The sequence below is a fragment of the Artemia franciscana genome, chromosome 3 (assembly GCF_032884065.1).
Source record: "Artemia franciscana chromosome 3, ASM3288406v1, whole genome shotgun sequence".
In the NCBI taxonomy this organism is placed as follows: domain Eukaryota; kingdom Metazoa; phylum Arthropoda; class Branchiopoda; order Anostraca; family Artemiidae; genus Artemia; species Artemia franciscana.
This window is the reverse complement of record NC_088865.1, coordinates 13,341,218-13,366,885: the sequence shown is the minus strand read 5'-3', so window position 1 is coordinate 13,366,885 and position 25,668 is coordinate 13,341,218. Positions and strand designations below refer to the sequence as shown.

Genomic DNA, 25,668 nt, shown 5'->3' with positions numbered 1-25,668 from the left:
TTTATATTCCCTGTGTCCCGGGTCCCGGTCGTCATTTGTATCCCGGTGTCCCGGTCTGTATATACATTCGTTTTTTAGTTTTGTTTTTCTCCTTTATTTTTTTCCTTTTTTTTTCTTTTTTAGCTTATTTAGATTTTTAGATTTTTTAGTTTTTTTATTAGTTTTTAGTTTTTTTTTCTTTTTAGTTTTTTTGTCCCGGTCGTCATTTATATCCCCCTGTTTCCCCCGGTGTCCCCGTTGTAGTTGTGTCCCTGTGTCCCGGTCGTCATTTATATTCCCTGTGTCCCGGTCGTCATTTGTATCCCGGTGTACCGGAGTTGTGTCCCTGTGTCCCGGTCGTCATTTATATTCCCTGTGTCCCGGGTCCCGGTCGTCATTTGTATCCCGGTGTCCCGGTCTGTATATACATTCGTTTTTTAGTTTTGTTTTTCTCCTTTATTTTTTTCCTTTTTTTTTCTTTTTTAGCTTATTTAGATTTTTAGATTTTTTAGTTTTTTTATTAGTTTTTAGTTTTTTTTTCTTTTTAGTTTTTTTGTCCCGGTCGTCATTTATATCCCCCTGTTTCCCCCGGGTCGTCATTTATACTCCCTGTGTCCCGGTGCTTTGTTGATTGCTAATCGAACATTCCTTTTGTCCTGGTCGCTTTCTCTTTGAGTGTCGTCATTTATTTTTTTCTTTTTTAGTTCTTTTAGTTTTTACCTTTTTTAGTTTTTTTTAGTTTTTAGTTTTTTTAGTTTTTTACCTTTTTTTAGTTTTTTTAGTTTTTTTTAGTTTTTTAGCTTTTTTATTTTTTTTATTAGTTTTTAGTTTTTTTGTAGTTTTTGCCTTTTTTTTAGTTTTTTTAGTTTTTTAGCTTTTTTATTAGTTTTTAGTTTTTTTTGTAGTTTTTGCCTTTTTTTAGTTTTTTTAGTTTTTTAGCTTGTTTATTTTTTTTATTAGTTTTTAGTTTTTTTTGTAGTTTTTGCCTTTTTTTTCTCTTTGAGTGTCGTCATTTATTAGTTTTTTCCTTTTTTTTTTTAGTTTTTTATTGGTTTTTACCTTTATTTTAGCTTATTTTTCAGTTTTTTCCTTTTTTTTAGTTTTTTTTATTTTTTATTTTTTTTAGTTTTTTACCTTTTTTTAGTTTTTTTAGTTTTTTAGCTTTTTTACTTTTTTTATTAGTTTTTAGTTTTTTTTGTAGTTTTTGCCTTTTTTTAGTTTTTTCAGTTTTTTTTTTATTTTTTTATTGGTTTTTACCTTTATAGTTTTTTTAGTTTTTTAGCTTTTTTATTTTTTTTATTAGTTTTTAGTTTTTTTTGTAGTTTTTGCCTTTTTTTAGTTTTTTCAGTTTTGACGTCACCTGATCCAGTTTTTTCAGGTGACGTCACCTGACACATCCATCCATCCATCCACAGACAACTTATTTTTATATATATAGATATATATATATATATATATATATATATATATATATATATATATATATATATATATATATAAAAATAAGTTGTCTGTCTGTCTGTGGATGTGTGGATGGATGTGTCAGGTGACGTCACCTGAAAAAACTGGATTAGGTGACGTCAAAACTGAAAAAACTAAAAAAAGGCAAAAACTACAAAAAAAACTAAAAACTAATAAAAAAAATAAAAAAGCTAAAAAACTAAAAAAACTATAAAGGTAAAAACCAATAAAAAACTAAAAAAAAAACTGAAAAAACTAAAAAAAGGCAAAAAACTACAAAAAAAAACTAAAAACTAATAAAAAAAGTAAAAAAGCTAAAAAACTAAAAAAACTAAAAAAACTAAAAAAAGGTAAAAAACTAAAAAAAATAAAAAATAAAAAAAAACTAAAAAAAAGGAAAAAACTGAAAAATAAGCTAAAATAAAGGTAAAAACCAATAAAAAACTAAAAAAAAAGGAAAAAACTAATAAATGACGACACTCAAAGAGAAAGCGACCAGGACAAAAGGAATGTTCGATTAGCAATCAACAAAGCACCGGGACACAGGGAGTATAAATGACGACCAGGACATAAGTAAAAAAAAAAAAACTATCTATATATATAAAAATAAGTTGTCTGTGGATCTGTGGATCGTGGATCAGGTGACGTCACCTGAAAAAACTGGATCAGGTGACGTCAAAACTGAAAAAACTAAAAAAAGGCAAAAACTACAAAAAAAACTAAAAACTAATAAAAAAGCTAAAAAACTAAAAAAACTAAAAAAAAGGCAAAAACTACAAAAAAACTAAAAACTAATAAAAAAAATAAAAAAGCTAAAAAACTAAAAAAACTAAAAAAAGGTAAAAAACTAAAAAAACTAAAAACTAAAAAAAAACTAAAAAAGGTAAAAACTAAAAGAACTAAAAAAGAAAAAAATAAATGACGACACTCAAAGAGAAAGCGACCAGGACAAAAGGAATGTTCGATTAGCAATCAACAAAGCACCGGGACACAGGGAGTATAAATGACGACCAGGACACAAGTAAAAAAAAAAATTAACAAAACTAAAAAGAAGGTAAAAACTACAAAAAAACTAAAAAGAAAAAAAAACTAAAAACTAATAAAAAAACTAAAAAATCTAAAAATCTAAATAAACTAAAAAAGAAAAAAAAAGGAAAAAAATAAAGGAGAAAAACAAAACTAAAAAACGAATGTATATACAGACCGGTACACCGGGATACAAATGACGACCGGGACACAGGGAATATAAATAACGACCGGGACACAGGGACACAACTACAACGAGGACACCGGGGGAAACAGGGGGATATAAATGACGACCAGGACAAAAGGAATGTTCGATTAGCAATCAACAAAGCACCGGGACACAGGGAGTATAAATGACGACCAGGACACAAGTAAAAAAAAAAATTAACAAAACTAAAAAGAAGGTAAAAACTACAAAAAAACTAAAAAGAAAAAAAAACTAAAAACTAATAAAAAAACTAAAAAATCTAAAAATCTAAATAAACTAAAAAAGAAAAAAAAAGGAAAAAAATAAAGGAGAAAAACAAAACTAAAAAACGAATGTATATACAGACCGGTACACCGGGATACAAATGACGACCGGGACACAGGGAATATAAATAACGACCGGGACACAGGGACACAACTACAACGAGGACACCGGGGGAAACAGGGGGATATAAATGACGACCGGGACAAAAAAACTAAAAAGAAATAAAAACTAAAAACTAATAAAAAAAACTAAAAAATCTAAAAATCTAAATAAGCTAAAAAAGAAAAAAAAGGAAAAAAATAAAGGAGAAAAACAAAACTAAAAAACGAATGTATATACAGACCGGGACACCGGGATACAAATGATGACCGGGACCCGGGACACAGGGAATATAAATGACGACCGGGACACAGGGACACAACTACAACGGGGACACCGGGGGAAACAGGGGGATAACCTGACAATCTATTTATATGCAAAGACAATGGGACAGCAAAGAATGTTGTATATTCGCAAGTTTTACGTAGTTAAAACCATATATATATATATATCTATATTCACAGGTGGGACATAGGGACACAACTACAATGGCGCGTAACTATTATGGCGCGTAACGACTTACGCGCGCGGGGGGGCTTGGGGGGGGCGCGAAGCGCCCCCACCAACTAGGTGTTGGGGTGGCGCGAAGCGCCACCCCAACAGCTAGTATATATATATATATTCTTTTTAGTATTTTTTAGTTGTTTGCATTTTTTCTTTTTTCAGTTTTCTTTTTCTTCTTTATTTTTCAGCTTCACTATGAAATACATATCGCCGAACCTTTGTTTTTTTAACTAAAATCTGGTAGGCATTGATGACCTTATCCAAGTCAAGATCCCAGGCCCTGTCAAGATTGTGGCCTCTATTAGGTTTTCCATTGTTTTTTTTACGGCAAGTCGAGTGCCATTGCAAAGCTTTGGTGGGTTTATATATCTTAAAAGTATTATTGGTACGCCTATTTTTAGTTGTAGCACGTATGGTGGAAACCCTGAAAGATCTATGGAATTTAAAAATTCAGATGGATAATTAACCGCTTCATTTGGTTCCAAAACTGTGTCGACTGACTTGTAAAGGACTGCCTGGTCTCGAATCTTGGTCAAAACAATATTGTTTATTTCGTGGACGTCTATATTTTTGGGTGCGAAAATCGCTCTTTCACTTAGCCATTTATTATTTTTATAATTTTTTAGACTATTCGGAAATACTTTTTCAATCAATTCATTTTTGGACGTCACTAAATTACAGAAATCAGCAGGTAGTTGTATACGTCCTGAAATTGAGTCTACTGGGAGCTTTCCGTTTCCAATTGTCAGCAATTGATCTGAAAATGTTTGACCAGAGTCATCGTTTTGCAATCGGACACGCATATTTGTAGTTAATTTTAATATTTTTACGTGTGCCCATAAATTAGAATTTTTCTGGCAAGCATTCATTTCGTCTGCAGGAGTTGATCTAGGTATTATAGGTAATGTTTGCCTGAAATCTCCCGCAAGCAATATTAATGTGCTGCCAAAGGGTTTCGACTTCCCTCTCAAATCTTTCAAGCATTGATCCAGAGCCTCGAGCGATTTTTTTGTGTGCCATTTTGCACTCATCCCAAATAATAAGTTTGCATTGCTGCAATACTTTACCCATCCCAGATGATTTGGAAATATTGCACGTGGGAGTTTCTGTAGAATGCAAATTCAGAGGCAATTTCAAAGCGGAATGAGCAGTTCTTCCACCAGGCAGCAATGTTGCGGCTATTCCGGACGACGCAATTGCCAACGCTATATCATTTTTTGATCGAATTGATGCCAGAATCAGTTTTATCACAAATGTTTTACCAGTACCTCCTGGCGCATCCAAAAAGAAAATTTCTCCAACGTTGTTATCGACACAATGCATTATCGTATCATAAATGTCTTTTTGTTCCGACGTTAACTTGGAAATGTTATTTTGTACATACGACAATAGATCACTCGTACTGTAACTTTGTTCACGATCCAATTCTACACATGTCGAAACAGCAGCGATACGGTTAGGTGAAGGCATTCCCAAATCCTGAAGAGGTTTGTTTGCCATACGTACGCACAAATCTTATATAATAACTAAAGTGTAGTTATAAATTTCTGATGTAAAATCAAAAGTCATATCTGACGTCTCTAACTGTTTTCGATGGAGTATATCTTCGGACATTTTTGACTTATATTTTTCCCATAACTCTATAGGAGCTGATGGAGAGCAAGTTGTTAAAATGATGCCAAACAATGCACGAATTTGACTTGGGGTTGACGTTTCGCACGCGTCATTGATGCAGTTATCCCAGTGTTGGTCATTCTCCAATAAATTCAGAGCTTGGCATGCACTACGGTAAGTGTCATGTATAGTACCGTTTACAGTTCTCAAATACTCAAAGGATGTCGGACCGGGTACATTCACCAAAAGCAGGCGTAGAAAGAAGCATTCATGTTGATTGGGGTGAACGGTGTAGAGTCTTCCTATCGTGGTATCTTTGAAGATGGTAGGTTGGCCGTCGACTGACTTACCCTGTTTTCGACGTTCAAATACTTTATTTTTAGTATTCCACGTGTAATACGAAGGCACTTCAGTATACAGCAGTTTTTTTGCAAAAGAATCATTTTTGCAAAGCGAAAAAAAAGCAGTTAATGTTGTATCCGGTGGATTCAGGACTCTTTGTTGCACGTTGGTTTCCGTGAAATAAACACGTTGACCATTCTGTAAATGTACCGCTAAGTGAACAACAGCTGGACTACGTTCATGTATCGGAAATGAAAGAATTCGCCAAACAGCTTCATTACTGCTTATGTATCTTCCAGCCTGATATCGTACGATTTCGTCGAAATCTTTGATTTCGGGCTGCAAGCCAAAAACTGCCATGTCACTGCCTTTGTTGACGTATTTACATATGTATTTGATTGCCTTTACGGAGTTACAGTATTCAACGTTTATGTGTGCATTAAATGTTTTTGATAATAATGGGGAATATGGAACAACCCACTGGTTATCTACTTCGATGGTGGTACCGTTACGCTTCTTTATTATTGCTGTTTTACCGCCATCTTCAGTAGATCTTCTTCTATATTGTGGGTAACCATCATTGCCAGTAATTGTGTTTGATACTAAAAGTCGAGGATATTGCTTTGTGCACCTTCCTTTGGCCATGCATGGTGAATTTTCGTTCAGTGCACCGCAAGGTCCATGTGTCATATTTTTTACAATAATATCATGTAACCCCTTATCGACATTTTTATCAGGTATTTCAGCGAAAATCACATCATCAATTTCGTTCGAAGTAATTTTTTTATGTAGCCAGATTAGTATATGTGCGTGTGGCAAACCTCGTTTTTGCCATTCCACTGAGTACATCCAGCATCGCACTGACCCAAACACTTCAAGTTTTACTATGTAGTTTATCAGTGATTTCAACTTTTGCCGGAAGACACGGGCCGTAATGTCATGCCTATGAACCGCCGATTGTCCTTGAAGTAAAAGCTGCAGTATCTTGTCCCAAGATTGATTACATGTAAATGTAATAAATAAATCTGGACGACCATAGAGACGAACATACGCAATAGCATCTTGAGCATATTCATGCATATGACGGGGACTGCCAGCATATGACGAAGGTAAAATTGTTAATCTTCCAACGTTTGTGGTATTACCGTCATTTATAACTGCATCTCACAAATGAATGTATTGTTCAGAGCGGAGCTTGGTCTGATTCAGGCGGATATAAAGCAAACGTTCTGATTCAATTTTAGCATACATATCAACGACAAATTGGTGAAACAATTCACGGCATTTTAAAATATAATTTTCTTCATCCTGCCGAATCATTAGTCTATAGGAATAATAATGCATTGCACTGCATTTCTTATTCATTTCTTTGTTAGTGGCTGGATTCATCAATTTAATATTAAAGTGATAGCCGTCGGCTCCATCCCAAAAAATGATAGGATATTGTAGGGCATCGTAGCATCGATGAGTTTCAGCAATTCTTAACAACTGAGCGTTTCGCTTATGAAGAATAATATCTCGAGGTAAAAACTGATCACCGACCATAACGATTGCCACTTCGTCGATAGTTGGAGCATTGTATCTACGCACATGTTGGCCAGGAGGCGTTTTGTCAGAGGAAATAACAATTTTATGCGTATCAGTAGGCATCAAATTGATGGCTGTTTTGAACAGACGCACTAAATTATTATTTTCGTTGAAAAGATGTTGCAATTGGGAAACGATTGTCCTTTCAACGTTGGGAGAAATTTCGCAACGTGCATTCAATTCAGAATTTCTATCACTGATGAAGTACAATTGTAAAAATTTATGATTCTCGCCTGAGAATGGTAGAAGGGACCCTGCTCTATGATAAATTTGCCCTTTTACTTTGAAAGTAGACATAAATTGATCTGGATTTTTGATTTGGGCTCCAAACGACGTCATTTGGAAACATGAGTTGTATTTTCTGAATTGTGACAAAAAACGCTTAGATTCTGACGTAGTTCCAGTAAGGAAAGTCTTCAATGGCTCTGGTGGTGCAGCCAATAGAGGAAGTTTAACTTTTCCTGAGGCGCAACACATTCCCATTGTTTCACCATTGAATTTCAAGGCCTTGCAATAGGGACAAATTTTAGACATTGTCCCGATTTGAACACATCTACTCAAGCTATAATCATCGACTGGGTTGTACCTGAATGCCAGGCGATAACTTTCAGGTTGCTCTGATTCCTCGGCACGCTTTCTTTTCTTACTTTCTTTATCAGCAGCAAGCCTGATTTCTTGCTGTTCTTGTGATTCCTCGGCACGCTTTCTTTTCTTACTTTCTCTATCAGCAGCAAGCCTGATTTCTTGCTGTTCTTGTAATTCCTCGGCACGCCTTCTTTTTTCACTTTCTCTTTTAGCAGCAAGTCTGCTTCCGCGTTGCTCTGGTAGTTCCTCGGCACGCTTTCTGTTCTTTCTTTCTCTATCAGCCTCAAGCCTGTTTCCTTGCTGTTCTTTTGATTCCTTGGCACGCTTTCTGTTCTTTCTTTCTCTATCAGCCTCAAGCCTGTTTCCTTGCTGTTCTTTTGATTCCTCGGCACGCTTTCTGTTCTTTCTTTCTCTATCAGCCTCAAGCCTGTTTCCTTGCTGTTCTTTTGATTCCTCGGCACGCTTTCTTTTCTGACTTTCTCTATCAGCAGCAAGTTTTTTGGCATAGACTCTTTGAGCATCTTCATCGGCTTTTGTCATAGTAAGTTCATCAGTCATTTTAAACTTAAACATTAATAGATTTCTACGTGAACATATGTCTTAAATATCTTGAATGACGTCACCGTCAAAGCAAAAATGACGACAACCACCGTCAAAGCAAAAATGACGACAACTAATTTCATGACGTCAGTCAACACAGAAACATGACGTCACCTGACAGACAGACAGACACACAGACAGACAACTTTTTTATATATATATATATATATATATATATATATATATATATATATATATATATATATATATATATATATATATATATATATATATATATATATATAGTTTCTTTTTTAGTTTGTCGTTTCTGTTTTTTTTTCTTTTTAGTTGTTTTTTAGTTTCTTCTTTTTATTAATTTGTTTTCTTTTTTAGTTTTTTCTTTTTTAGTTTTTCTTTTTTAGGTTTTTCTTTTTTTCATTTTTTTAGTTTTTCTTTTTTTGTTATTTTCTTTTTTAGTTTTTTTTCTGTTTTTTAGTTTTTTCATTTTTAAATTTTTTATTCTTTTTTAGTTTTTCTTTTTTTAGTTTTGTAGCTCTTTTAGTTTTTTTAGCTTTTTTTCTTTTTAGTTTTTTATCTTTTTTATTTTTTTTTTAGTTTTATTTTCTTTTAAGGTTTTTTCTTTTTTTTAGTTTTTTTTTTTTTTTTAGTTCTCATTTTCTTCTTTATTTTTCAGACGTCATATGCAAACCCTCAACATACAAAAAAAACATGCTTTATTTTTTTTTTCTTTTTTAGTTTTTTCTATTTTTTAGTTTTGTAGCTTTTTTAGTTTTTTTTAGCTTTTTTTTCTTTTTAGTTTATTCATGTGCACTGAGCCAAATTCTAAACATGTATTAAATCAAAAACGTTCGGAAATTGAATTTTAAAAAAAGGTTCTTTAACTGCAAGTAAGGAGCGACATTAAAACTTCAAACGAACAGAAATTGTTCCGTACATGAAAGGGGCTGTCCCTCCGCAACGCCTCGTTCTTTACGCTAAAGTTTTGTATTGTTTTAAACAGTAGAGTTGTGACAGAGCCAAACTCTAGAGTAAAGAGCGGGGAGTTGCGGAGGGGGCAACCCCTTTCATATAAAAATTATTTCTGTTCGTTTTAATTTTTAAGGTCGCTCCTTACTTGCAGCTAAAAAACCTGTTTTTTTTTTATTTAATTTCTGTCAAAGATAGAGTTTTAATTTGACTTAACAATTCAAAAAAATTCCAACGGGATTGATGATTCCATTTACCTAAAAACCGTTATTTATTAAACTTTAGTAATTTTTCAGCTTTTGACCTATTTTCATTGAAAATTCTGACGACGCAGAAATTTTTTCGTTATGGCAGTTACAATCAGTGCTAATCAGTTTCGATTTATAGAGCCTAGTGGAGTAACTAGGGGGGCAGGGAACGGAATACACCCCGAATGGCACTCTTCAGGGGACCTTGCGAAGAGAAGAAAAGATGAGAAAAAAAGAGGGGACGGCCACTTCTAAAGTATATTACTTTTACAGAAGTTTAAGATTTTATTTGTGAAAAATTCGCAACAATCGTAAGTAACGTTAATGTAGAACATTGTCTAGATTCAAAAGTGGAAACCTTGAGTACCAAAATGCATTCCAAATTATTTTCGTACGTCAAAGGTTTCCCACATTTCAGCACTTTGATTCACGTTTTGCTAATGTCGCTAGGGCCAGTGACTTGGCAAAAGGATCTAATCGGAAACTGAATCGAGACTGATTTTTTCCAGAAGCTGCCGAATGGCGAGGCGTGCTTCTCTCCTGGATAGTTCACCCGACTTCCAAAAGAAAAACATACAATCTCCTACATTCGTCAAAGCTTCAGAATGAATTCATTATCTCCTTTGCAATCAGGTTCAGAAGTAAATGGTAAAATGAAAAATCAAATTTTTTAAGCTAATGCTTAAAAGTTTGTGACTCACTGTGTATATGACTATGATTTTGGGGCCGTATTCTCCATCTGCTACTACTGAGCGGTCGAGGCTTTTGCGTTAGTACGCTAAATACTTTTCGCATGCTAACAGTGTTTGTTTGTGTCAGAATTTGAATTTGAGGTGTTTTAAATGTCAGAATTTGACATTTACAAACACTTACCACTGATCTAACGATCAACTACACTTCACATCCCACAATATTCGTCGCACTAGTTTACTCCGATTTTCGCAAAACCAACTCAAATAAAAATACCCCTATTCCCACACATTACTCAAGTACAGATCCCTCCTAATCCATGCTATAAGTTAAAAGTAATAATTTATGTTTATACCAGAGTATCGTGGACCTAATCAAGTCATTTATTATGTTTTATTATTTGCGTAAGTAATTGTTCCATTTTCAATCATATTCCCAATATGAAAAAAGAAATCTATAGAGTTGAGTAGTGCTAATGTTATCTCCATAATTTTCTCACTTTCAGAGCTCGCTAAGGATGGCACTCATGCTAGTTACACCCTTGGTAGTACCTTCTGGATGGCCAAATAACAGGAAAACTAAGACTCTTCAATTTTTTAATAGCCCTTTTTAACGCCAAAGTCTTCAACTATTTTTTTTTAGCTTCAAGTAGTACGTAGTAGAAATCTTCATTAGAACAGAACAATAGAGGTTTTCTTATAGAAAACTTTGAATAACATACTACTTATAAGATTAATTACGAAATTTTACCTTTCACTGCTGCATGACTGAGAACACTGGGTGCTTCATCAAGAAACACGGCGAAAGAATATTGACCGCTTCGGCCAAAATTATTGTTTTTTGCTCAAATAGCTGAATATAATCATTTTTTTTTTGTGTCAGTAAATGCAGTTTTTGGCAAAAAAAGTTTTATTTTAATTCTATTTTTGTTGAAACAAAAGTGCTTAAATTTAGCAATATCCATTAAAATGAGTCAATAGACAGCTCTCAATAATATTCCAGAACAGGGAAAAAGATGTTTTTGATTCAGAAGATCCTGGCTGCAGCCATTTTCCTTTTCAAGCCAATTGATTGTCCTTGTTATTCAAGCCAAGGAACTGTAGGTTTCTTTTACGGAGGTTTCGGCCAAGGAGTTTCTAATGGTGTACTTTATTTTTTCCATCTTCCACTATTTGTAGAGGTTTCGGGCATATTTTTTACCATGTGTCATGTTCGTTTCTTTCTAGGTTCCAGCTACCGCTGATGCTACTATTTGAAATGAATCCTTAAACAAATTTATGTGATTTTCTAAAAAGCTTTTCATTGCTTTATTACTAGGCTTCAGCTACCGCTGTAACCACGCTTTAATAGTTAAGTTACTATGAGCTTTAGTTCTTTCTTTAACAAAAAATGTGAATTTTTGTCTCAAAATTGTATTATATCTTAATATTCCATTTAGGGCCATATCCAAGACTGTTTTTTTAAGGGGTGGGGGGGATTGCTGTTACAAGTTTTTTTTTCTGTGGGAGGTAATTTTTTTAATGTATCAAAAATCTGTTAATATTTATTTCTGTTATGTTTTTTACAAGTCGGACAAACATTTCAGGGGAGGAGATTCCAACCCCCTACCCTGCCCCCCATGAATACATTTTTGACTCCACCTACTATGGGCTAGAGTTTGTTCTTTACTATAACGTATTATCTAGTCAAAGAATAAAAGTGTTGCTTCATCGTGCATTTGATGATTCATTTTAGTGTTTCAGTTAATATTGGCTTGAGTTAGTTCTTTACTATAATTAAATAAGAAAAAACTAGTTTTTTTAACTGAAAATAAGGAGTGCCATTAAAACTTAAAACGAACAGAAATTACTCCATGTATGAAGGGGGCTGTCCCATTCTCAAAGTCCAACTCTCTGCGCTAAAGTTTGACTCTTTCTCTCAATTTTACTTTATTAAACAGTAAAAAACTTTAGCGTAAAGAGCGGGGCGTTGAGAAGGGAACATCCCCTCTCATACATGGAGTAATTTCTGTTCTTTATAAGTTTTAATGTCACTTCTTACTTTCAGTTAAAAAAAACTAGTTTTTTTTTATTTAATTTCTGAACATTTTTGAATTAATGCATGTTTGATTTTGGCTCTCCGCACATAAATTATTAAAATAAAATTTATATATTAATTCTTTTTTGGCTAAATAGGTATTTCTTTGTTTCGATATGACGATTTTGAGAAACAAGGGGTGGAGAAGGAGGCCTAATTGCTCTCCAATTTTTCGGTTACTTAAAAAGCCAACTAGAACTTTTAATTTTTAACGAACGTTTTTATTAGTAAAAAATATACGTAACTTAAGAATTAACTTACGTAACAAACTTCTATATTCTTATATTTTTTTTATGTATATGAGGGGGTTTGTCCCCTTGTTAATACTTCGCTCTTTACACTAAAGGTTAACTTTTGTCCCAATTCTTTAAGAATTACCCCTCAATCATAAAGGCCGTAGAATAAATAGTTGGAATTACTAAAAATACTTTAGCATAAAGACCGGGGTATTTAGGGGGAGAAAAACCCATCATATGCGTAATAATCTCTGTTCCTTTTAAGTTTTAATGCTACTCCTTACTTTTAATTGAAAAAAATTTTCCATGTTTGTTTTTTCATTGTTTTTTATAGTAATGCTAGAAAATCCTGCGCCCTTTTCATTGAATTTCTCTTCCCCCATGATATTTTTCTCCAAGGAAAGATCCTCCCACATAGCCCCCTCCCATCAACACCCCCCCCCCAAACCAAAAAAAAATCCCCCTGAAAACGTCTCTATACTTTCCAATAACCATTACTGTATGTAAACACTGGTCAAAGTTTGTAACTTGCAGCCCCTCTCCCAGGGACTGTGGGGGAGTAAGTCATCTCCAAAGACATAGTTATTACGGTTTTTGACTATGCAGAACAAAAGACTATCTCAAAATTTTGATCCGTTGACTAAGGGAAGAAATGAGCGTGGGAGGGGGCCTAGGTGCCCTGCAATTTTTTGGTCACTTAAAAAGGGCACTAGAAATTTTTAATTCCGTTAGAATGAGCCATCTTTCGACATTCTGTGACCACTTGGTCGATACGATGAACCCTGGGGAAAAGAAAAAAAAACAAATAAACACACACCCGTGATCTGTCTTCTGGCAAAAAATATGAAATTCCGCATTTTTGTAGATAGGAGCTTGGAATTTTTCTTCAGAGTTTTGTGATACGCTGAATGCGATGGTGTGATTTTTGTTAAGATTCTATGACTTTTGGGGGGTGTTTCGCCCTATTTTCCGAAATAAGGCAAATTTTCTCAGTTTCGTAACTTTTGATGAAACTTATATATTTAAAATCATAATTAAAAGCCGATTCTTTTGATGTATCTTTTAGAATCAAAATTCCGTTTTTTGGAGTTTCATTTACTTTTGAGCCGGGTCGCTCCTTACTACAGTTCGTTACCACGAACTGTTTGATTTAAGATGAATCTTTAAACAGCTTTCCATGACTTAAAAAAGGCAACTTTTAATTTTTGTTTGAATGCACCCTCTTTCCATTTTCTAGGACTATTATTTTTGTACGATCGCCCTAGGAAAACGAAACATATATGTAATATTTCTTCTGGCAAAAAAAAAATTGCAAAATTGTGTATAGGGCTTTCAAACTTTTACGGCAGGATTGTCTCACATGCTGAATCTGATGGTGTGATTCTTATTAAGATTCCTTGATTCTTTTAACGGGATGTTTCTCCCCTTTTTAAAAATCGGGAAAATTTCATTAGGGTTGTAGCTTTCGATGGATAACAGTAAACGTGATGAATTTTATATATTTAAAATCAGATTACAAAGCTTATTCTTGTGATGTGACTGTTGATTCCAGAATTCTGTTTTTAAAGTTCTTGTTACTATTGAGCCATGTTGCTTCTTACATACAGTTCCTTACCACGATTGATCCTATGGTACTTTGTGATCTGACACTATTTTTGGAGGTTTTTCACAAATTTTGTTGTTAATTTGGGCCGAATTCGTCTTTTACTAGATTGCACCTACTGCTACAACCGCTATTTATTTTAATATTAGATTCACAATAGGCCTGATTTCGTTCTGTATCATAATGATTACGTAAGCAACTATATGTGGAAATTTCCGTTAAGATCGATAATATCGATGCAAAAGTTGCAGCTACTTTCCTTATTTTTTGAGCAAATGGATTTTCCTTGTTGTTCGAACCAAGGGACTGTCTAAAGTTCTTAAACAAGGTGATTGTAATGGCGTACTTTATGTTCGATATTACTCGATTTCTATTTTTTCACAGATCACACTGCCTTTCCTTGACAAAACGAAAAGAGTTTCAATAAGGACAAGTCCTTTATTAGACAGTGAAAAACAAATTAAATAGTTCTAAATATCTCGAAGAACCAGTCGGTCTTCAAAATCAGCAGAAATACTGTTCTTAAGCTTTCTTAAGCAGTACAGTTTTTAAGAACAAGATGTATCAGAAAATGAAATAAAATCAGTGGATTCTAATATTTGCAAGAGACACATTTTTGGAATAGGAAAGAAAAGGGTTTTCAACCAAGCTACTGCACAAGTTGATCTGAACAAGTTCAAAAAGTTTGTCTAGAGCCTAAGATTCTCCTTTCATCAGTAGCAATTTTTACGCGTCCCAAAATGAACCAAGTAAAGGTTCATTTTAGATTTGTTGTCCATGTGAAGTCAGCAATAACCTTTTTACTTAATTTGGATCCTGTGATTATTTTGTGACTTTAGTGTTTAAAATTTCAAGTAGAGGGAATAAAAAATACTGGAACTCTTAAATAGAAAATGCAAACAAAGTTGTTCCAAAGTGTCAACAACTAACTTTGACGATGCTTTAAATGTGAAATAATTTCTATTAAATCTAAATTTATATTTAGCATAATCAGGCAGAAAAGAGCTGACGCCCGCTTGTTTTGAGTTATAAAATCACTGATTTTGATTTGCAAGCATGAGCTGCATTACGGAATAAAAATAAACCAAAGACTCATAATATTGGTACAATATATGTTCCTGGAATCGAGAAAGAAAGGGTTTTTAAACAACCTACTACATAAACTAATCTAGAGTAATTTCAAAAAGCTGGTAGTTCTATGAAATTACTATGGTACATTCGCCTAAACTTTCGCACTTTTTCTCAAAATAAATACGAATTGTGTGTTGTGTTTCACTAGGCACATGAATTGTCTTATAAAACTAAAATCTTGTATATAACATAGCTAAATAACTTAAGTATAATGTCTGTTCTTTAATGTGTTTCATACATTTGCGCTATCTTTTATCAAATTTATGGCTCAACCTGACAATAAAGTTGCCGAAGAAGAAAATAACGATTGAAGCTACTAAAATTAGCACATCTCCGGATTGTAAGGTAAATTCATTGTCTGTTGTTTTCTTTTACTCTGATGTAAAATTGAAAAATTAGCTTTTAAATTAGGCCTGTAAACTATGATGTTTCAGTGCCATCACAAAGAAAAAAAGGTAAAAGTTTAGACAAGGTCCCAGAGGGCAAAAGCTCAGCGCATTTTCTCTACAACAATATCTTTAGAAAAGGCGCTTTCTGCTATCTTGGAAGGGATGGATCTACTGACTAAAGTATGGGTAAATGTTGAATAGTTCATATAATTGACTTACAAATAAAGTGAACACACAACTTGATGCCATTTTTTTGCTCTTTCTGGATATAGGCCTAATAGGCTAATTGCTGGTAAAATTCTAGTTTTGTTACTTTTTGACATCTGCCAAAGAGGTTAGATTAGGTTAATGAAACTTTGGTAAAATTCTAGTTAACTGACTTCATGCTATCTTGGAAAGGGTTTAGGTTTGGAAAATAAAACTTTCAGGAATGGGTCTACAGACTAAAGTATGTCCTGGGAAGGTATTCTAAAGTACCCACCTCCACTCCTTCTCCCTCTTGAGGGCCCTGAAATTTGCCTACATGACATGTCTATACCTATTGAAATTTAGACAAAACAACATTTTACCTTAATTTTCTGTTACTAGTTGCTTTTTCTCTGCCTTTAGTTCTGAAAAATGCAATTCCTGTTATTTGAGTAGAATTTTGAGCCATATCAAAGTTTTTTTTCAAAATTTAGGAAATGTATTTGCACATCTTCAAAACCTTATAAAATAGAATTGAGGAAAGTTTTGAAGCTGAAAACAATTTTGTTGTACTTCAATTAAGCAGAAGATCTATTTTGCAAGGTTTCAATTTTATAACACACATATTTTAAAGGTCAGGGCCCTCTAGAGGGAGAAGGAGTAAAGGTAGTTGCTTTAAAATACCTTCCTGGGACATACTTTAGTCTGTAGATTCATCCCTGAAAGTTTCATTTTCCTAACCTAAATCCTTTTGGAGATAACAAGAAGTCAATTAACTAGAATGTTACCAAAACTTTTACCATTGAATCCAAGGCTATAAATGATAAAATTCTAATTTAGCTACTTTCTGCCATCTTGGAAAGGGGCTAGGCTAGGAAAATGATATTTTTAGAGATGAGTCTACAGACTAAAATATGGCCTGGGAAGGTATTTTAAAGAAACTACCTCCACTATTTCTCCCTATAGCATTGACCTTTGATGACCTTTAAAAGTCTTTGTGTTATAAAGGTGAAACCCTACAAAATAGATGTTTTGCTTTAGTGAAGTACATGAACACTGTTTTCAGCTTCACAACTTTGTTAATCCCAATTTATGCCAATTTATGATGTTTCTAAGATCTGTAAATACATTTTCTAAATTAAGGAAAAAAATCATTGATATGGCTTAGAATTCTATTCAATTTATGGGAATTTGCATTCTCAGAACTAAAACCAGAGAAAAAGAAACTGATAACTGAAAATTAAGGTAAAATGTTGTTTTGTCAAAATTTCAATAGATATAGCTTAGACCCATAAAGTAAGCAAATTTCTAAGATACAGAAATCAGAATAGGCTAGGTTTAACTTGGAAGCTTGGCAATACCTTCCCTTAGTATGTTTTTGGCCCTGGATTCATTACTGAAAGTTTCATTTTCCTAGCCAAACCCCTTTTCAAGATAGCAAAAAGTAACTAAACTAGAATTGGTACTTGTCTATTATATAAAACACACTCAAGAAGTGAAGTTTAGTGACATTAAATATGATGAAAATAGAATACTTTATTAGCAAAATTTTGGAGGTCATTTGTTATTTATTAAATTAGAAGCTTTGGTGTCAGCTGACTGTTTTAAAGACAAAGATTAAATAAAAAAACAAGTTTTTTTAATGGGAAGTAAGGAGCAATATTAGAACTTAAAACAAACAGAAATTACTTTGTATATGAAAGGGCTGCTTCCTCATCAACAACCTGCTCCTTACGCTAAAGTTTGACTCTTTCTCTGAATTCTACTTTTTAAAACAGTAAAAAACTTCAGCATATAGAGTGGGGCATTGATGAGGAAGCTGCCCTTTCATATACAAAGTAATATCTGTTTGTTTTAAGTTTTAATGTTGCTCCTTACTTCCTGTTAAAAAAAAAACTTTTTTTTTTATTTAATTTCTGAACGTTTTTGAATCAATGCATGTTTTGATTTTGGCTCTCCACAGATGAATAATTAAAACAAAATTTGCATATTTATTTTTTGGCTAATTGGCTTTCTTGTAGTTTTGATCAAGTGATTTTGAGAAAAAAAGGAGCAGGGGAGGAGGCCTAGTTGCCTTCTGATTTTTTGGTTACTTAAAAAGGCAACTAGAACTTTCTAATTTTTTACAGATGTTTATTAGTAAAAGATATACATAACTTACAAATTAGCTTACATAACACACTTCTGTATTCTAATGTTTTTATTATGTATATGAAGGGATTCACCCCCCTTGTCAGTACTTCACTCTTTACACTATAGCTTAAATCTTGTCCCAATTTCTTAAGAATGACCCCTGAATCACAAAAGCCATAGAACAAATAGTTGAAACTACTAAAAATGCTTTAGCATAAAGAGCAAGGTATTAGGAGTAGGTGACCCCATCATACATGTAATAATTTCTGTTTGATTTAAGTTTTAATGTTTCTCCTTACTTTCAGTTGAAAAAAACTTTTTCATATTTATTTTTTCATTGTTTTTTTTTAAATAATGCTGGAAAATCCTGCTCTCCCTTCATGAAACTTTTCTTCCCCCATGACAAATTCCTCCAAGAAAAGTTCCCCCAACATATCTCCCTCTTTAACCCCCCCCCCTCAACTTAAAAGTCCCCCAGAAAACATCTATACTCTTCCAAATAATCATTGCTATATGTAAGCACTTTTCAAAGTTTGTAACTTGTGGCCCCTCCCATAGCGACTGTGGGGGAGTAAGTTGTCCCCAAAAAGATAGTTATAAGGTTTTTTGACTACACTGAATAAAATGGCTATCTCAGAGTTTCATCCAGTGAATTTGGGAAAATAATTACCATGGGAGGGGGCCTAGGTGCCCTCCAATTTTTTGGTCACTTAAAAAGGGCACTAGAACTTTTCATTTCCGTTAGAATGAACCCTTTGGTTTCCCCCTATTTTCCAAAATAAGGCAAATTTTCTCAGGCTTGTAACTTTTGGTGGGTTAGATTAAACGTGATGAAACTTATGTGTTTAAAATCAGCATTAAAATGCAATTCTTTTGATGTAGCTATTGGTATCAAAATTCCATTTTTTAGAGTTTTGGTTACTATTGAGCTGGGTTACTTGTTACTACAATTTGTTACCATAAACTGTTTGAAAAGTTTATTTAATGCTATTTTTGACCTTGTTCATTTTAGTTCATTTTTAACACAATTCTTGAGGACACCAGTTAGTTTACTTTGACTAGTGATAAAATACAGTGTTTCACCATGGATGTTCAAATTAAGATTTAGGATTTACCATGGACCAAAGAACAGGCAATTATATTTTTCCAGGATAAGGGACTGTTCCCAAAACGCAACACTGCATCAATGGACACATCAGGACTTTGTACTTTTGCTAGGAGCAATATTTTTTGAAGTATAATGCTGCATTCTGGGAGCATATTTCCAAGTTGTAGTTTTACAATTTTGCTAGTAAAGTATTGTGTTTTCATCATATTTTTTTTTCATTAGAATTAACCAAACTTCACTTCTGAAGAAGTGTGTTTTACAAAATAGACAAGTACCCTAGGATTTTACCCCAAACACATACTCTGGGAAGGCATTTTCAAGCTTCCATGTTAACCCTCTTCTGATTTCTAAGTCTTATAGATTAGCCTACTTGACAAGTCTGACAGAACTATTGAAATGTTGACAAAACAACATTTTACCTTAATTTTCAGTTTCTTTTTCTCTGTTTTTAGTTCTGAAAACGCAATTCCTGTTATTTGAGTAGAATCAATGTTTTTTTTTTTAATTTAGGAAATGTACTTGCTGATCTGTGTAACTTCATATATTAGGATTGAACATGTTTTGGAATTGAAAACAGTTTTCTTATACTTCATTTATGCAGAAGATCTGCTTTGCTAGGTTTCACATTCATAACAAAGATTTTTAAAGGCCATCAAAGGTTGCTGCCCTCTCAAGCTCAATCAAGTGGGATTCCACCCAGGCATGGGAACAATCAGTCAACTATTTGTCTGAAGACAAACCCTTGAATACAGAGCAAAACACCAGAAATCAGCATTGTCTCTATTCATAGATGTTATTGGAGCATTTGATTCTGTTTTAAGAATCGGGAAGGTCATGACAGAGGATAGAGTAGCCTACCAGGTAAGATAGTCATACTTATCCAAGCATACTACCAGCATATGCAAGCCCAAATTCAGATTGATGGGGAGCTGTCCTTGATTTTCCAAATTGAGTTTGGTGTCTGAAAGGGATGTTTATTGTCTCCTGTCTTATTTAATTTTGTAATCAACTGGATTATGACCAGAGCAATGGCAACCTTTTTAAGGCATTTAAGTAAGTCCCAACTTTGTGATCACCTATCTGGACTACACTGATGATTTTTGCTCATTAACTGAATTTTGTTCAGAAGCCCAATCCATGCTATCAAAAGTAGCTTAAGAATCCTCTGTGGTTACCCTGAAGATAAGATCCTTGAAGACAAAAGTCATGGTGTGTAGTATATCAGCTCAAGACCCCAGAATTTTGCTAGAATAGTTGCCCATAGGCAAGATTCCCGAATTCAAATGTCTAGGCTCTGTGTAGACCCAATTGGAGGATGTACATCAGAATTTCAGTCAAGAATTACTTCAGCAACCAGAGTCTTCAACCAGCTTAGTCAATCTCTATGGAACCAGAGAAACGTTCATTTGAAGACAAGAATAAGGATATTTCAGGCCCTTGTTCAGTTTGTCTTACTATATGGCAGTGAGATGTGGGCTCTGAAAGCATCCAACATTTAAGCCCTCAAATATTTGTTATTCACGTCTGAAGAGAATCATTGGTATTAAACTCTGTGATCAAGTCAGCAATGACGAAATCTGCCATCAGTGGTTTGATTTGGCCACTATAATTAAACAAAGAAGACTCCAATGGCTCAGCCATACACTTTACCCCCCTCATCACACCTTTGTCAATAAAGACCTCAGATGTACACCTCTTCTGGGATAGAAAAAGCAACATGGAGGACAAAAGAAAACATGGTATGCCTACATCAAGGCTGACCTAGATCCAGTTGGTGGCTTCAAGAAGCCTGGACAAAGATGGGAAAAGTCCTGGCTCAAATTGATTGAACAAACCACTCACAAATGACCAAGACTCTTGGCTTACTACAATGACAAAGCTACTGGATGCCAGGGAGGGCTGATATGCTTGAGTACTACTTCAAGTACAAGTATGTACTGCCCTCTAGAGGGAGAAGGAGTGGATTTAGGTACTCAAATTTCTTCCCAAGACATACTTAAGTCTGTAGACCCATATCTGAAAGTTTCATTTTTTTAACCTAACCCCTTTCCAAGATAGCAAAAAGTAGTTAATCTAGAATTTTGCCATAATTGCTTTTCTTGCAAATTCAATTTTGAGCCTTTTTTGGACCATTGAAGATGATGACTGTGTTATATGCTTTTGGGTACAAAATTGGTCAAAACATTAGTTTCAATCTTTCTATTTTATTGTAAAATCCATTTTGTTGAAATTATATAATCCACAAGCATTGATGTGTCACAATTAAGTTGGATAAAAATATTCAAAATAATTTCTACATTATTTTATCTCCCATGTTTCTCCTGTGCTTTGATATTTTTCGACTTTTAGGTCTGACAAAAGTTTTCAAGATACCTAACAAAATGTGAAGAGAACAGTTTTTTTTTATTGAATTTAATCCAAACTTATGATGTTGCTTAAAGTTCTACTCAAATAATAGAAATTGTATTTTCAACACTAAAACCAGAGAAAAAGAAATAGAAAGTTATGGCAAAATATTTTATTGTCAAAATTCCAATAGGTCAACTAAGGGCTGTTCTTTTGCTCATCATTATGTTAAGATCTCACATCTTTTGACAAGGACCTCTTTAAAGGGAAATCTTTTGTCTAACATTTTACTTCTTATACTATTCTTTTGTAAATATCTTTCATCATTCTGATCTGATCAGCAGTCTAAGAACAATAAGGCCATTCTTCTGCTCATCATTGTGCTAAGATCTTACTTCTTATGCAATTTATTTGCAAAATTTCTTTCATCATTGTGCTCTGATAAGTGATCTAGTTGTGACAATGATGAGTATGTCATTGAAGTTCTCTTGTCATTGTTCTATGTGGCTAAAAAATGACATTCTTTGTGCTAGCTGCTAGCATCAGTGAGCTGTAAGATCCTCAAGTAATAATGAACTAAAGAATAGGCCCATTCTTTTGCTCTAAGACCTTATATCTTTCTGTAAAGATTTCTGTTTTTTTGTTCATCTTTGTTCTAAGATTGTGCAGCTCACTGATGTCAGCAATAAATACCAAGACTGCCACTTTTCTGCCACATAGAACAATGATGGGAGAATTATGATATATTCATAATGGTTCGTAGACTGCTGATCAGACCAGATTGATGAAAGATGTTTGCAGAATTATAGCATAAGAAGTAAGATCTTAGTCCTAAGATTTCCCTTTAGGCAATCTTTGTTGAAAGATGCAAGATCTTAGCACTATGATGAGCAAAAGCACAGCCCTAATGGTAAGCTATGCAGAAAGATGTGGGACCTTAGTGCTAAAGAACAGGGTTGTTGTCAACCTGTCAAGTAGGAAAATTTAAAAAACTTTTTAAAAGAAATTTCCAAATCAGAAGAGGGCTAATATAGTAGCTGGGCTATGCCTTCTCAGAGTTTGTTTTTGGCCCTGAATTTATTACTGAAAGTTTTATTTCCTAACCTTACCACTTTCCAAGATAGCAAAAAGTACCTTGTCTAGAATTACAAAAAAAGGAACAAAAATGCAAAAATGGCATTTTTTTTCAGTAGGCAATTTTTGTGAAGAAACACGTTTTTAAACTTTTGGTTACCAGCATATTAGCTGGTTTGAGCCCCTTTAAGGGCTAACAGTAAAATTTACCCCAGAAGTGATTATTGTATAAGTTAAAATTGGGTAAAGGAAGGTATTCCCTAGGAAATATAGGGTAACATTCTTGTTTTAGAGTTGTTTTGTTGCTAGAAAACCAGTTTAGCTTTTATCTTTTGTCTATCATTTCTTTTGTTTTTAATATAAACTTTCAATATTGTGGATTTTCCTAGGCTTAAAAGGTTAATGTCCCTTTTCTTGAATTTTATCAGTTTAATTGACAGTCTAGTTTATCCCTTTGGTAATTTAGTGCCTAGGGTAATGTTTCAGCTCTTTGACAGTTCGAAATTTTGGACAACTATTTTGTAAAAATAAACTTCAAATCTTTACTTATGTTTTTCTGTGTTTCACCCCAGTTGATTGAATTTATGGGTATAAGGGTTGAAGCAAGAAAGATGCATTGGCAGAATGCATGGAAAGTATATTATTTGGGCTATATATTTGCATATTAGGGGAGAGGGCCACAATTGGCGCACATAAATGTGTGCCACAATTGTTATGCATGTTACGAAGAAATTCTCTTATCATGTTTGCTTCTCAATTGCCTCAATGAATGCTATTACCCAAATGTTTGCTTAAAGACCTTATATATCATCTCTATAAAGAGAAACATATTTTTTGTTTACAGCCTTAACTTTATGAATATTGAATTAAATAACAAGTTTGTTTTTTTCGACTGAAAGGAAGGAGTACCTTTGGTATTGCTTTTTGTTCAATGATTTTCCCATTTATTCATTTTCTGACAATTCCAACTTAATCCACAAACCAATTCTTAAGATATGCAGTAGTAGCCTTTAGATATTGCTTTTTGGTCAATTGATCATCTCCTATATTGTTTTCTTAAAGTTTCAAACTAATGTACTCAGTCACTCCTGAGCTATGCCCATTTTGACAACCCACATACATATAATGGGTCTTGATTTAGTTCAACACAACCCTCAAGATTCCCTGGAAGACTTACCTAATTGCTGTTTGTATTTTGGGTAAGTAGAAATCAAACATGCATACCTTCCTCAGCAACATATATTATATGTAAACAATGAACAAGATGCCTAACTTACAGTTCTTGCCATGAGGGCTGTGTCAGACTTCTTTTTATAATATACAGCTTATTTTTCAGTTTCCACTGTCATTTTTAGTTGATTTGATAAAATTGACTCCAACTCCTCCACCTCCTGCCACTATTTTGATAAAATTAAACCAATGCACATATCCAAGACATATCTAGAAAATAAACAAAGCAATCCCTGCTATTGTAGTTGTTGAAAAAATCTGCTGGTGCTATCTACACCATCCACATAAGAAATATCTTTTTAAACATTTTTTTTTACTCATTTCGATTTTATTATATGTGATAAATGGTCTTTTATCAAACAAACAGTCCTTGGTAACAAACTGTAAGTAAGCAGCAATGAAACTCAATAGTAATCAAATCTCTAAAAGACTGAATTCTGATATCAATAGATATATCAAAAGAATTGGCTTTCCATGCTGATTCAAAATGCATCAGGTTCATTAAGTTTAGGATTGCTAATAAGCCTGAGAAAATTTGCCTGATTTTCAAAATGGGAAACACCCATTAAACATCAGAGAATATTAAATAAAATCCCACCATCAGATTCAAAGTTTTGGATATTCCTACACTGAAGTTTCAAGCTCCTATCTGCAAAAATGTAAAATTTTGCATTTCTTGTCAGAAGAAAGACACAGATGCATGTTTATTATTTTATCTTTTTATTATTATCCCCAGGGGTGATCCAATCAAACCAATGGTCCTAGAATATCAGAAGAGTGCTGATTTAAACAAAGATTGAAAGTTCCAGTAGCCTTTTTAAGACACCAAAAAGATGGGATGGCCACTAATCTCTATTCTATGTCCTTTTTTTGCAAAAATTGCCTGATTAAAATTCTGAAAAAACATTTCGTTCAGTATAGTTGAAAATCCATAAAATTATGCTTTGGGAGATAACATGACCTCCCCCCATCCCTACAGATATTTCTTTAAGCTATAAAATTCGTTCACTGTTTACAAATACTATTTATCATTATATATTTATTAAATTTAAGACCAACTAGGGCCACTTACGAAAAAAAGTAGATAAATCAATAACACACAAAAAACAATCAGCAACAAAAAAGAAACAAAACAATTCATTCAAATAACAATGGTACATTTAAACATATCAAAATTGTTGCGGGTAAATCACCCTTGACCAAGTTAGCCAAAGTGGCAGATCAGTCCTGTATAATACTGTTTAATAAAGTAGAATTGAGAGAAAGAGTCAAACTTTAGCGAAAAGAGGAGGGAGGAGCGTTTTGAAGGGAACAGTCCCTTTCATGCACATAGTAATTTCTGTTCGTTTTAAGTTTTAATGTTGCTCTTTACTTTCAGTTAAAAAACTATTTTTTTTTATTTAATAAGAAAATAAATTGACCTTACACTTAAAAGCAAAACAAGCTAAGAATTGGAAGGCCAAATACAGATTCTCTTACCTTTGTTTTTTCTCTTTGGTTAGGGTGATTAGTTTTGTGTTAAATTAATTAGCTAAGCCTCATCATTTAACTCACTGCCTTTTCTTTTTGATGACTAAATATGCAAAAGTGTCTTCCAGCTACTTTAAAATGTACAGTCAGAATTTGTCATTGTTTGGTTCGATTAGAGAGTATGCATACTTGGGATGCAAAATACTTGGGACAGGCCTAAACAGACATCCATGCCATCTAGGAAAGTATGTAAGAAAATTGCATATCAACTTCTTTACACTAGGCACTGACATCTGCAGAAGTTTTAAATCCAAAATCTCCATTTTTTCTTGAAGGGGAAGGACACTAAATTTCAGGTACGCTCTCAAAAATATTTTGTGAAGTTCTGTGAACTGTTGTTCCTTGTAAACTTGAATTGGTGGGTCTGAAGTTTTTTTTTTACCATTTTAGATCTAAGTTGAATTATATAAGTGACGATGTTTGGTTCCATACATGGGACTGATGCAAGTATTGGTACTTGGCACATGCTCTATGATTGGCAACTATAAAGAG

The 25,668-nt window shown here is 33.6% G+C and overlaps 1 protein-coding gene and 1 long non-coding RNA gene across 17 annotated transcripts in view; one reads left to right on the top strand and one right to left on the bottom strand.

The window, feature by feature from the left end:
- Positions 1-262: 262 nt before the first annotated feature.
- LOC136024900 (uncharacterized) overlaps positions 263-25,668 on the bottom strand; it is a 67,775-nt gene continuing 42,369 nt past the window's right edge. The window contains exon 2 of the long non-coding RNA XR_010616954.1: positions 263-1,236. This is a non-coding gene — a long non-coding RNA (uncharacterized LOC136024900). The remainder of the gene's footprint in view (positions 1,237-25,668) is intronic.
- LOC136024897 (zinc finger protein 426-like) overlaps positions 15,214-25,668 on the top strand; it is an 83,688-nt gene continuing 73,233 nt past the window's right edge. For 5 of the 16 annotated variants that reach the window (XM_065700458.1, XM_065700448.1, XM_065700451.1 and 2 more), the window contains exon 1: positions 15,215-15,525. The gene's annotated coding sequence lies outside the window, so the exon portion shown is untranslated. Of the gene's footprint in view, positions 15,526-15,615; positions 15,636-15,655; positions 15,756-15,798; positions 15,862-19,644; positions 19,858-24,266; positions 25,473-25,668 lie in introns of those variants that run through there. The other 11 variants (XM_065700452.1, XM_065700442.1, XM_065700443.1 and 8 more) reach the window with 10 other exon arrangements.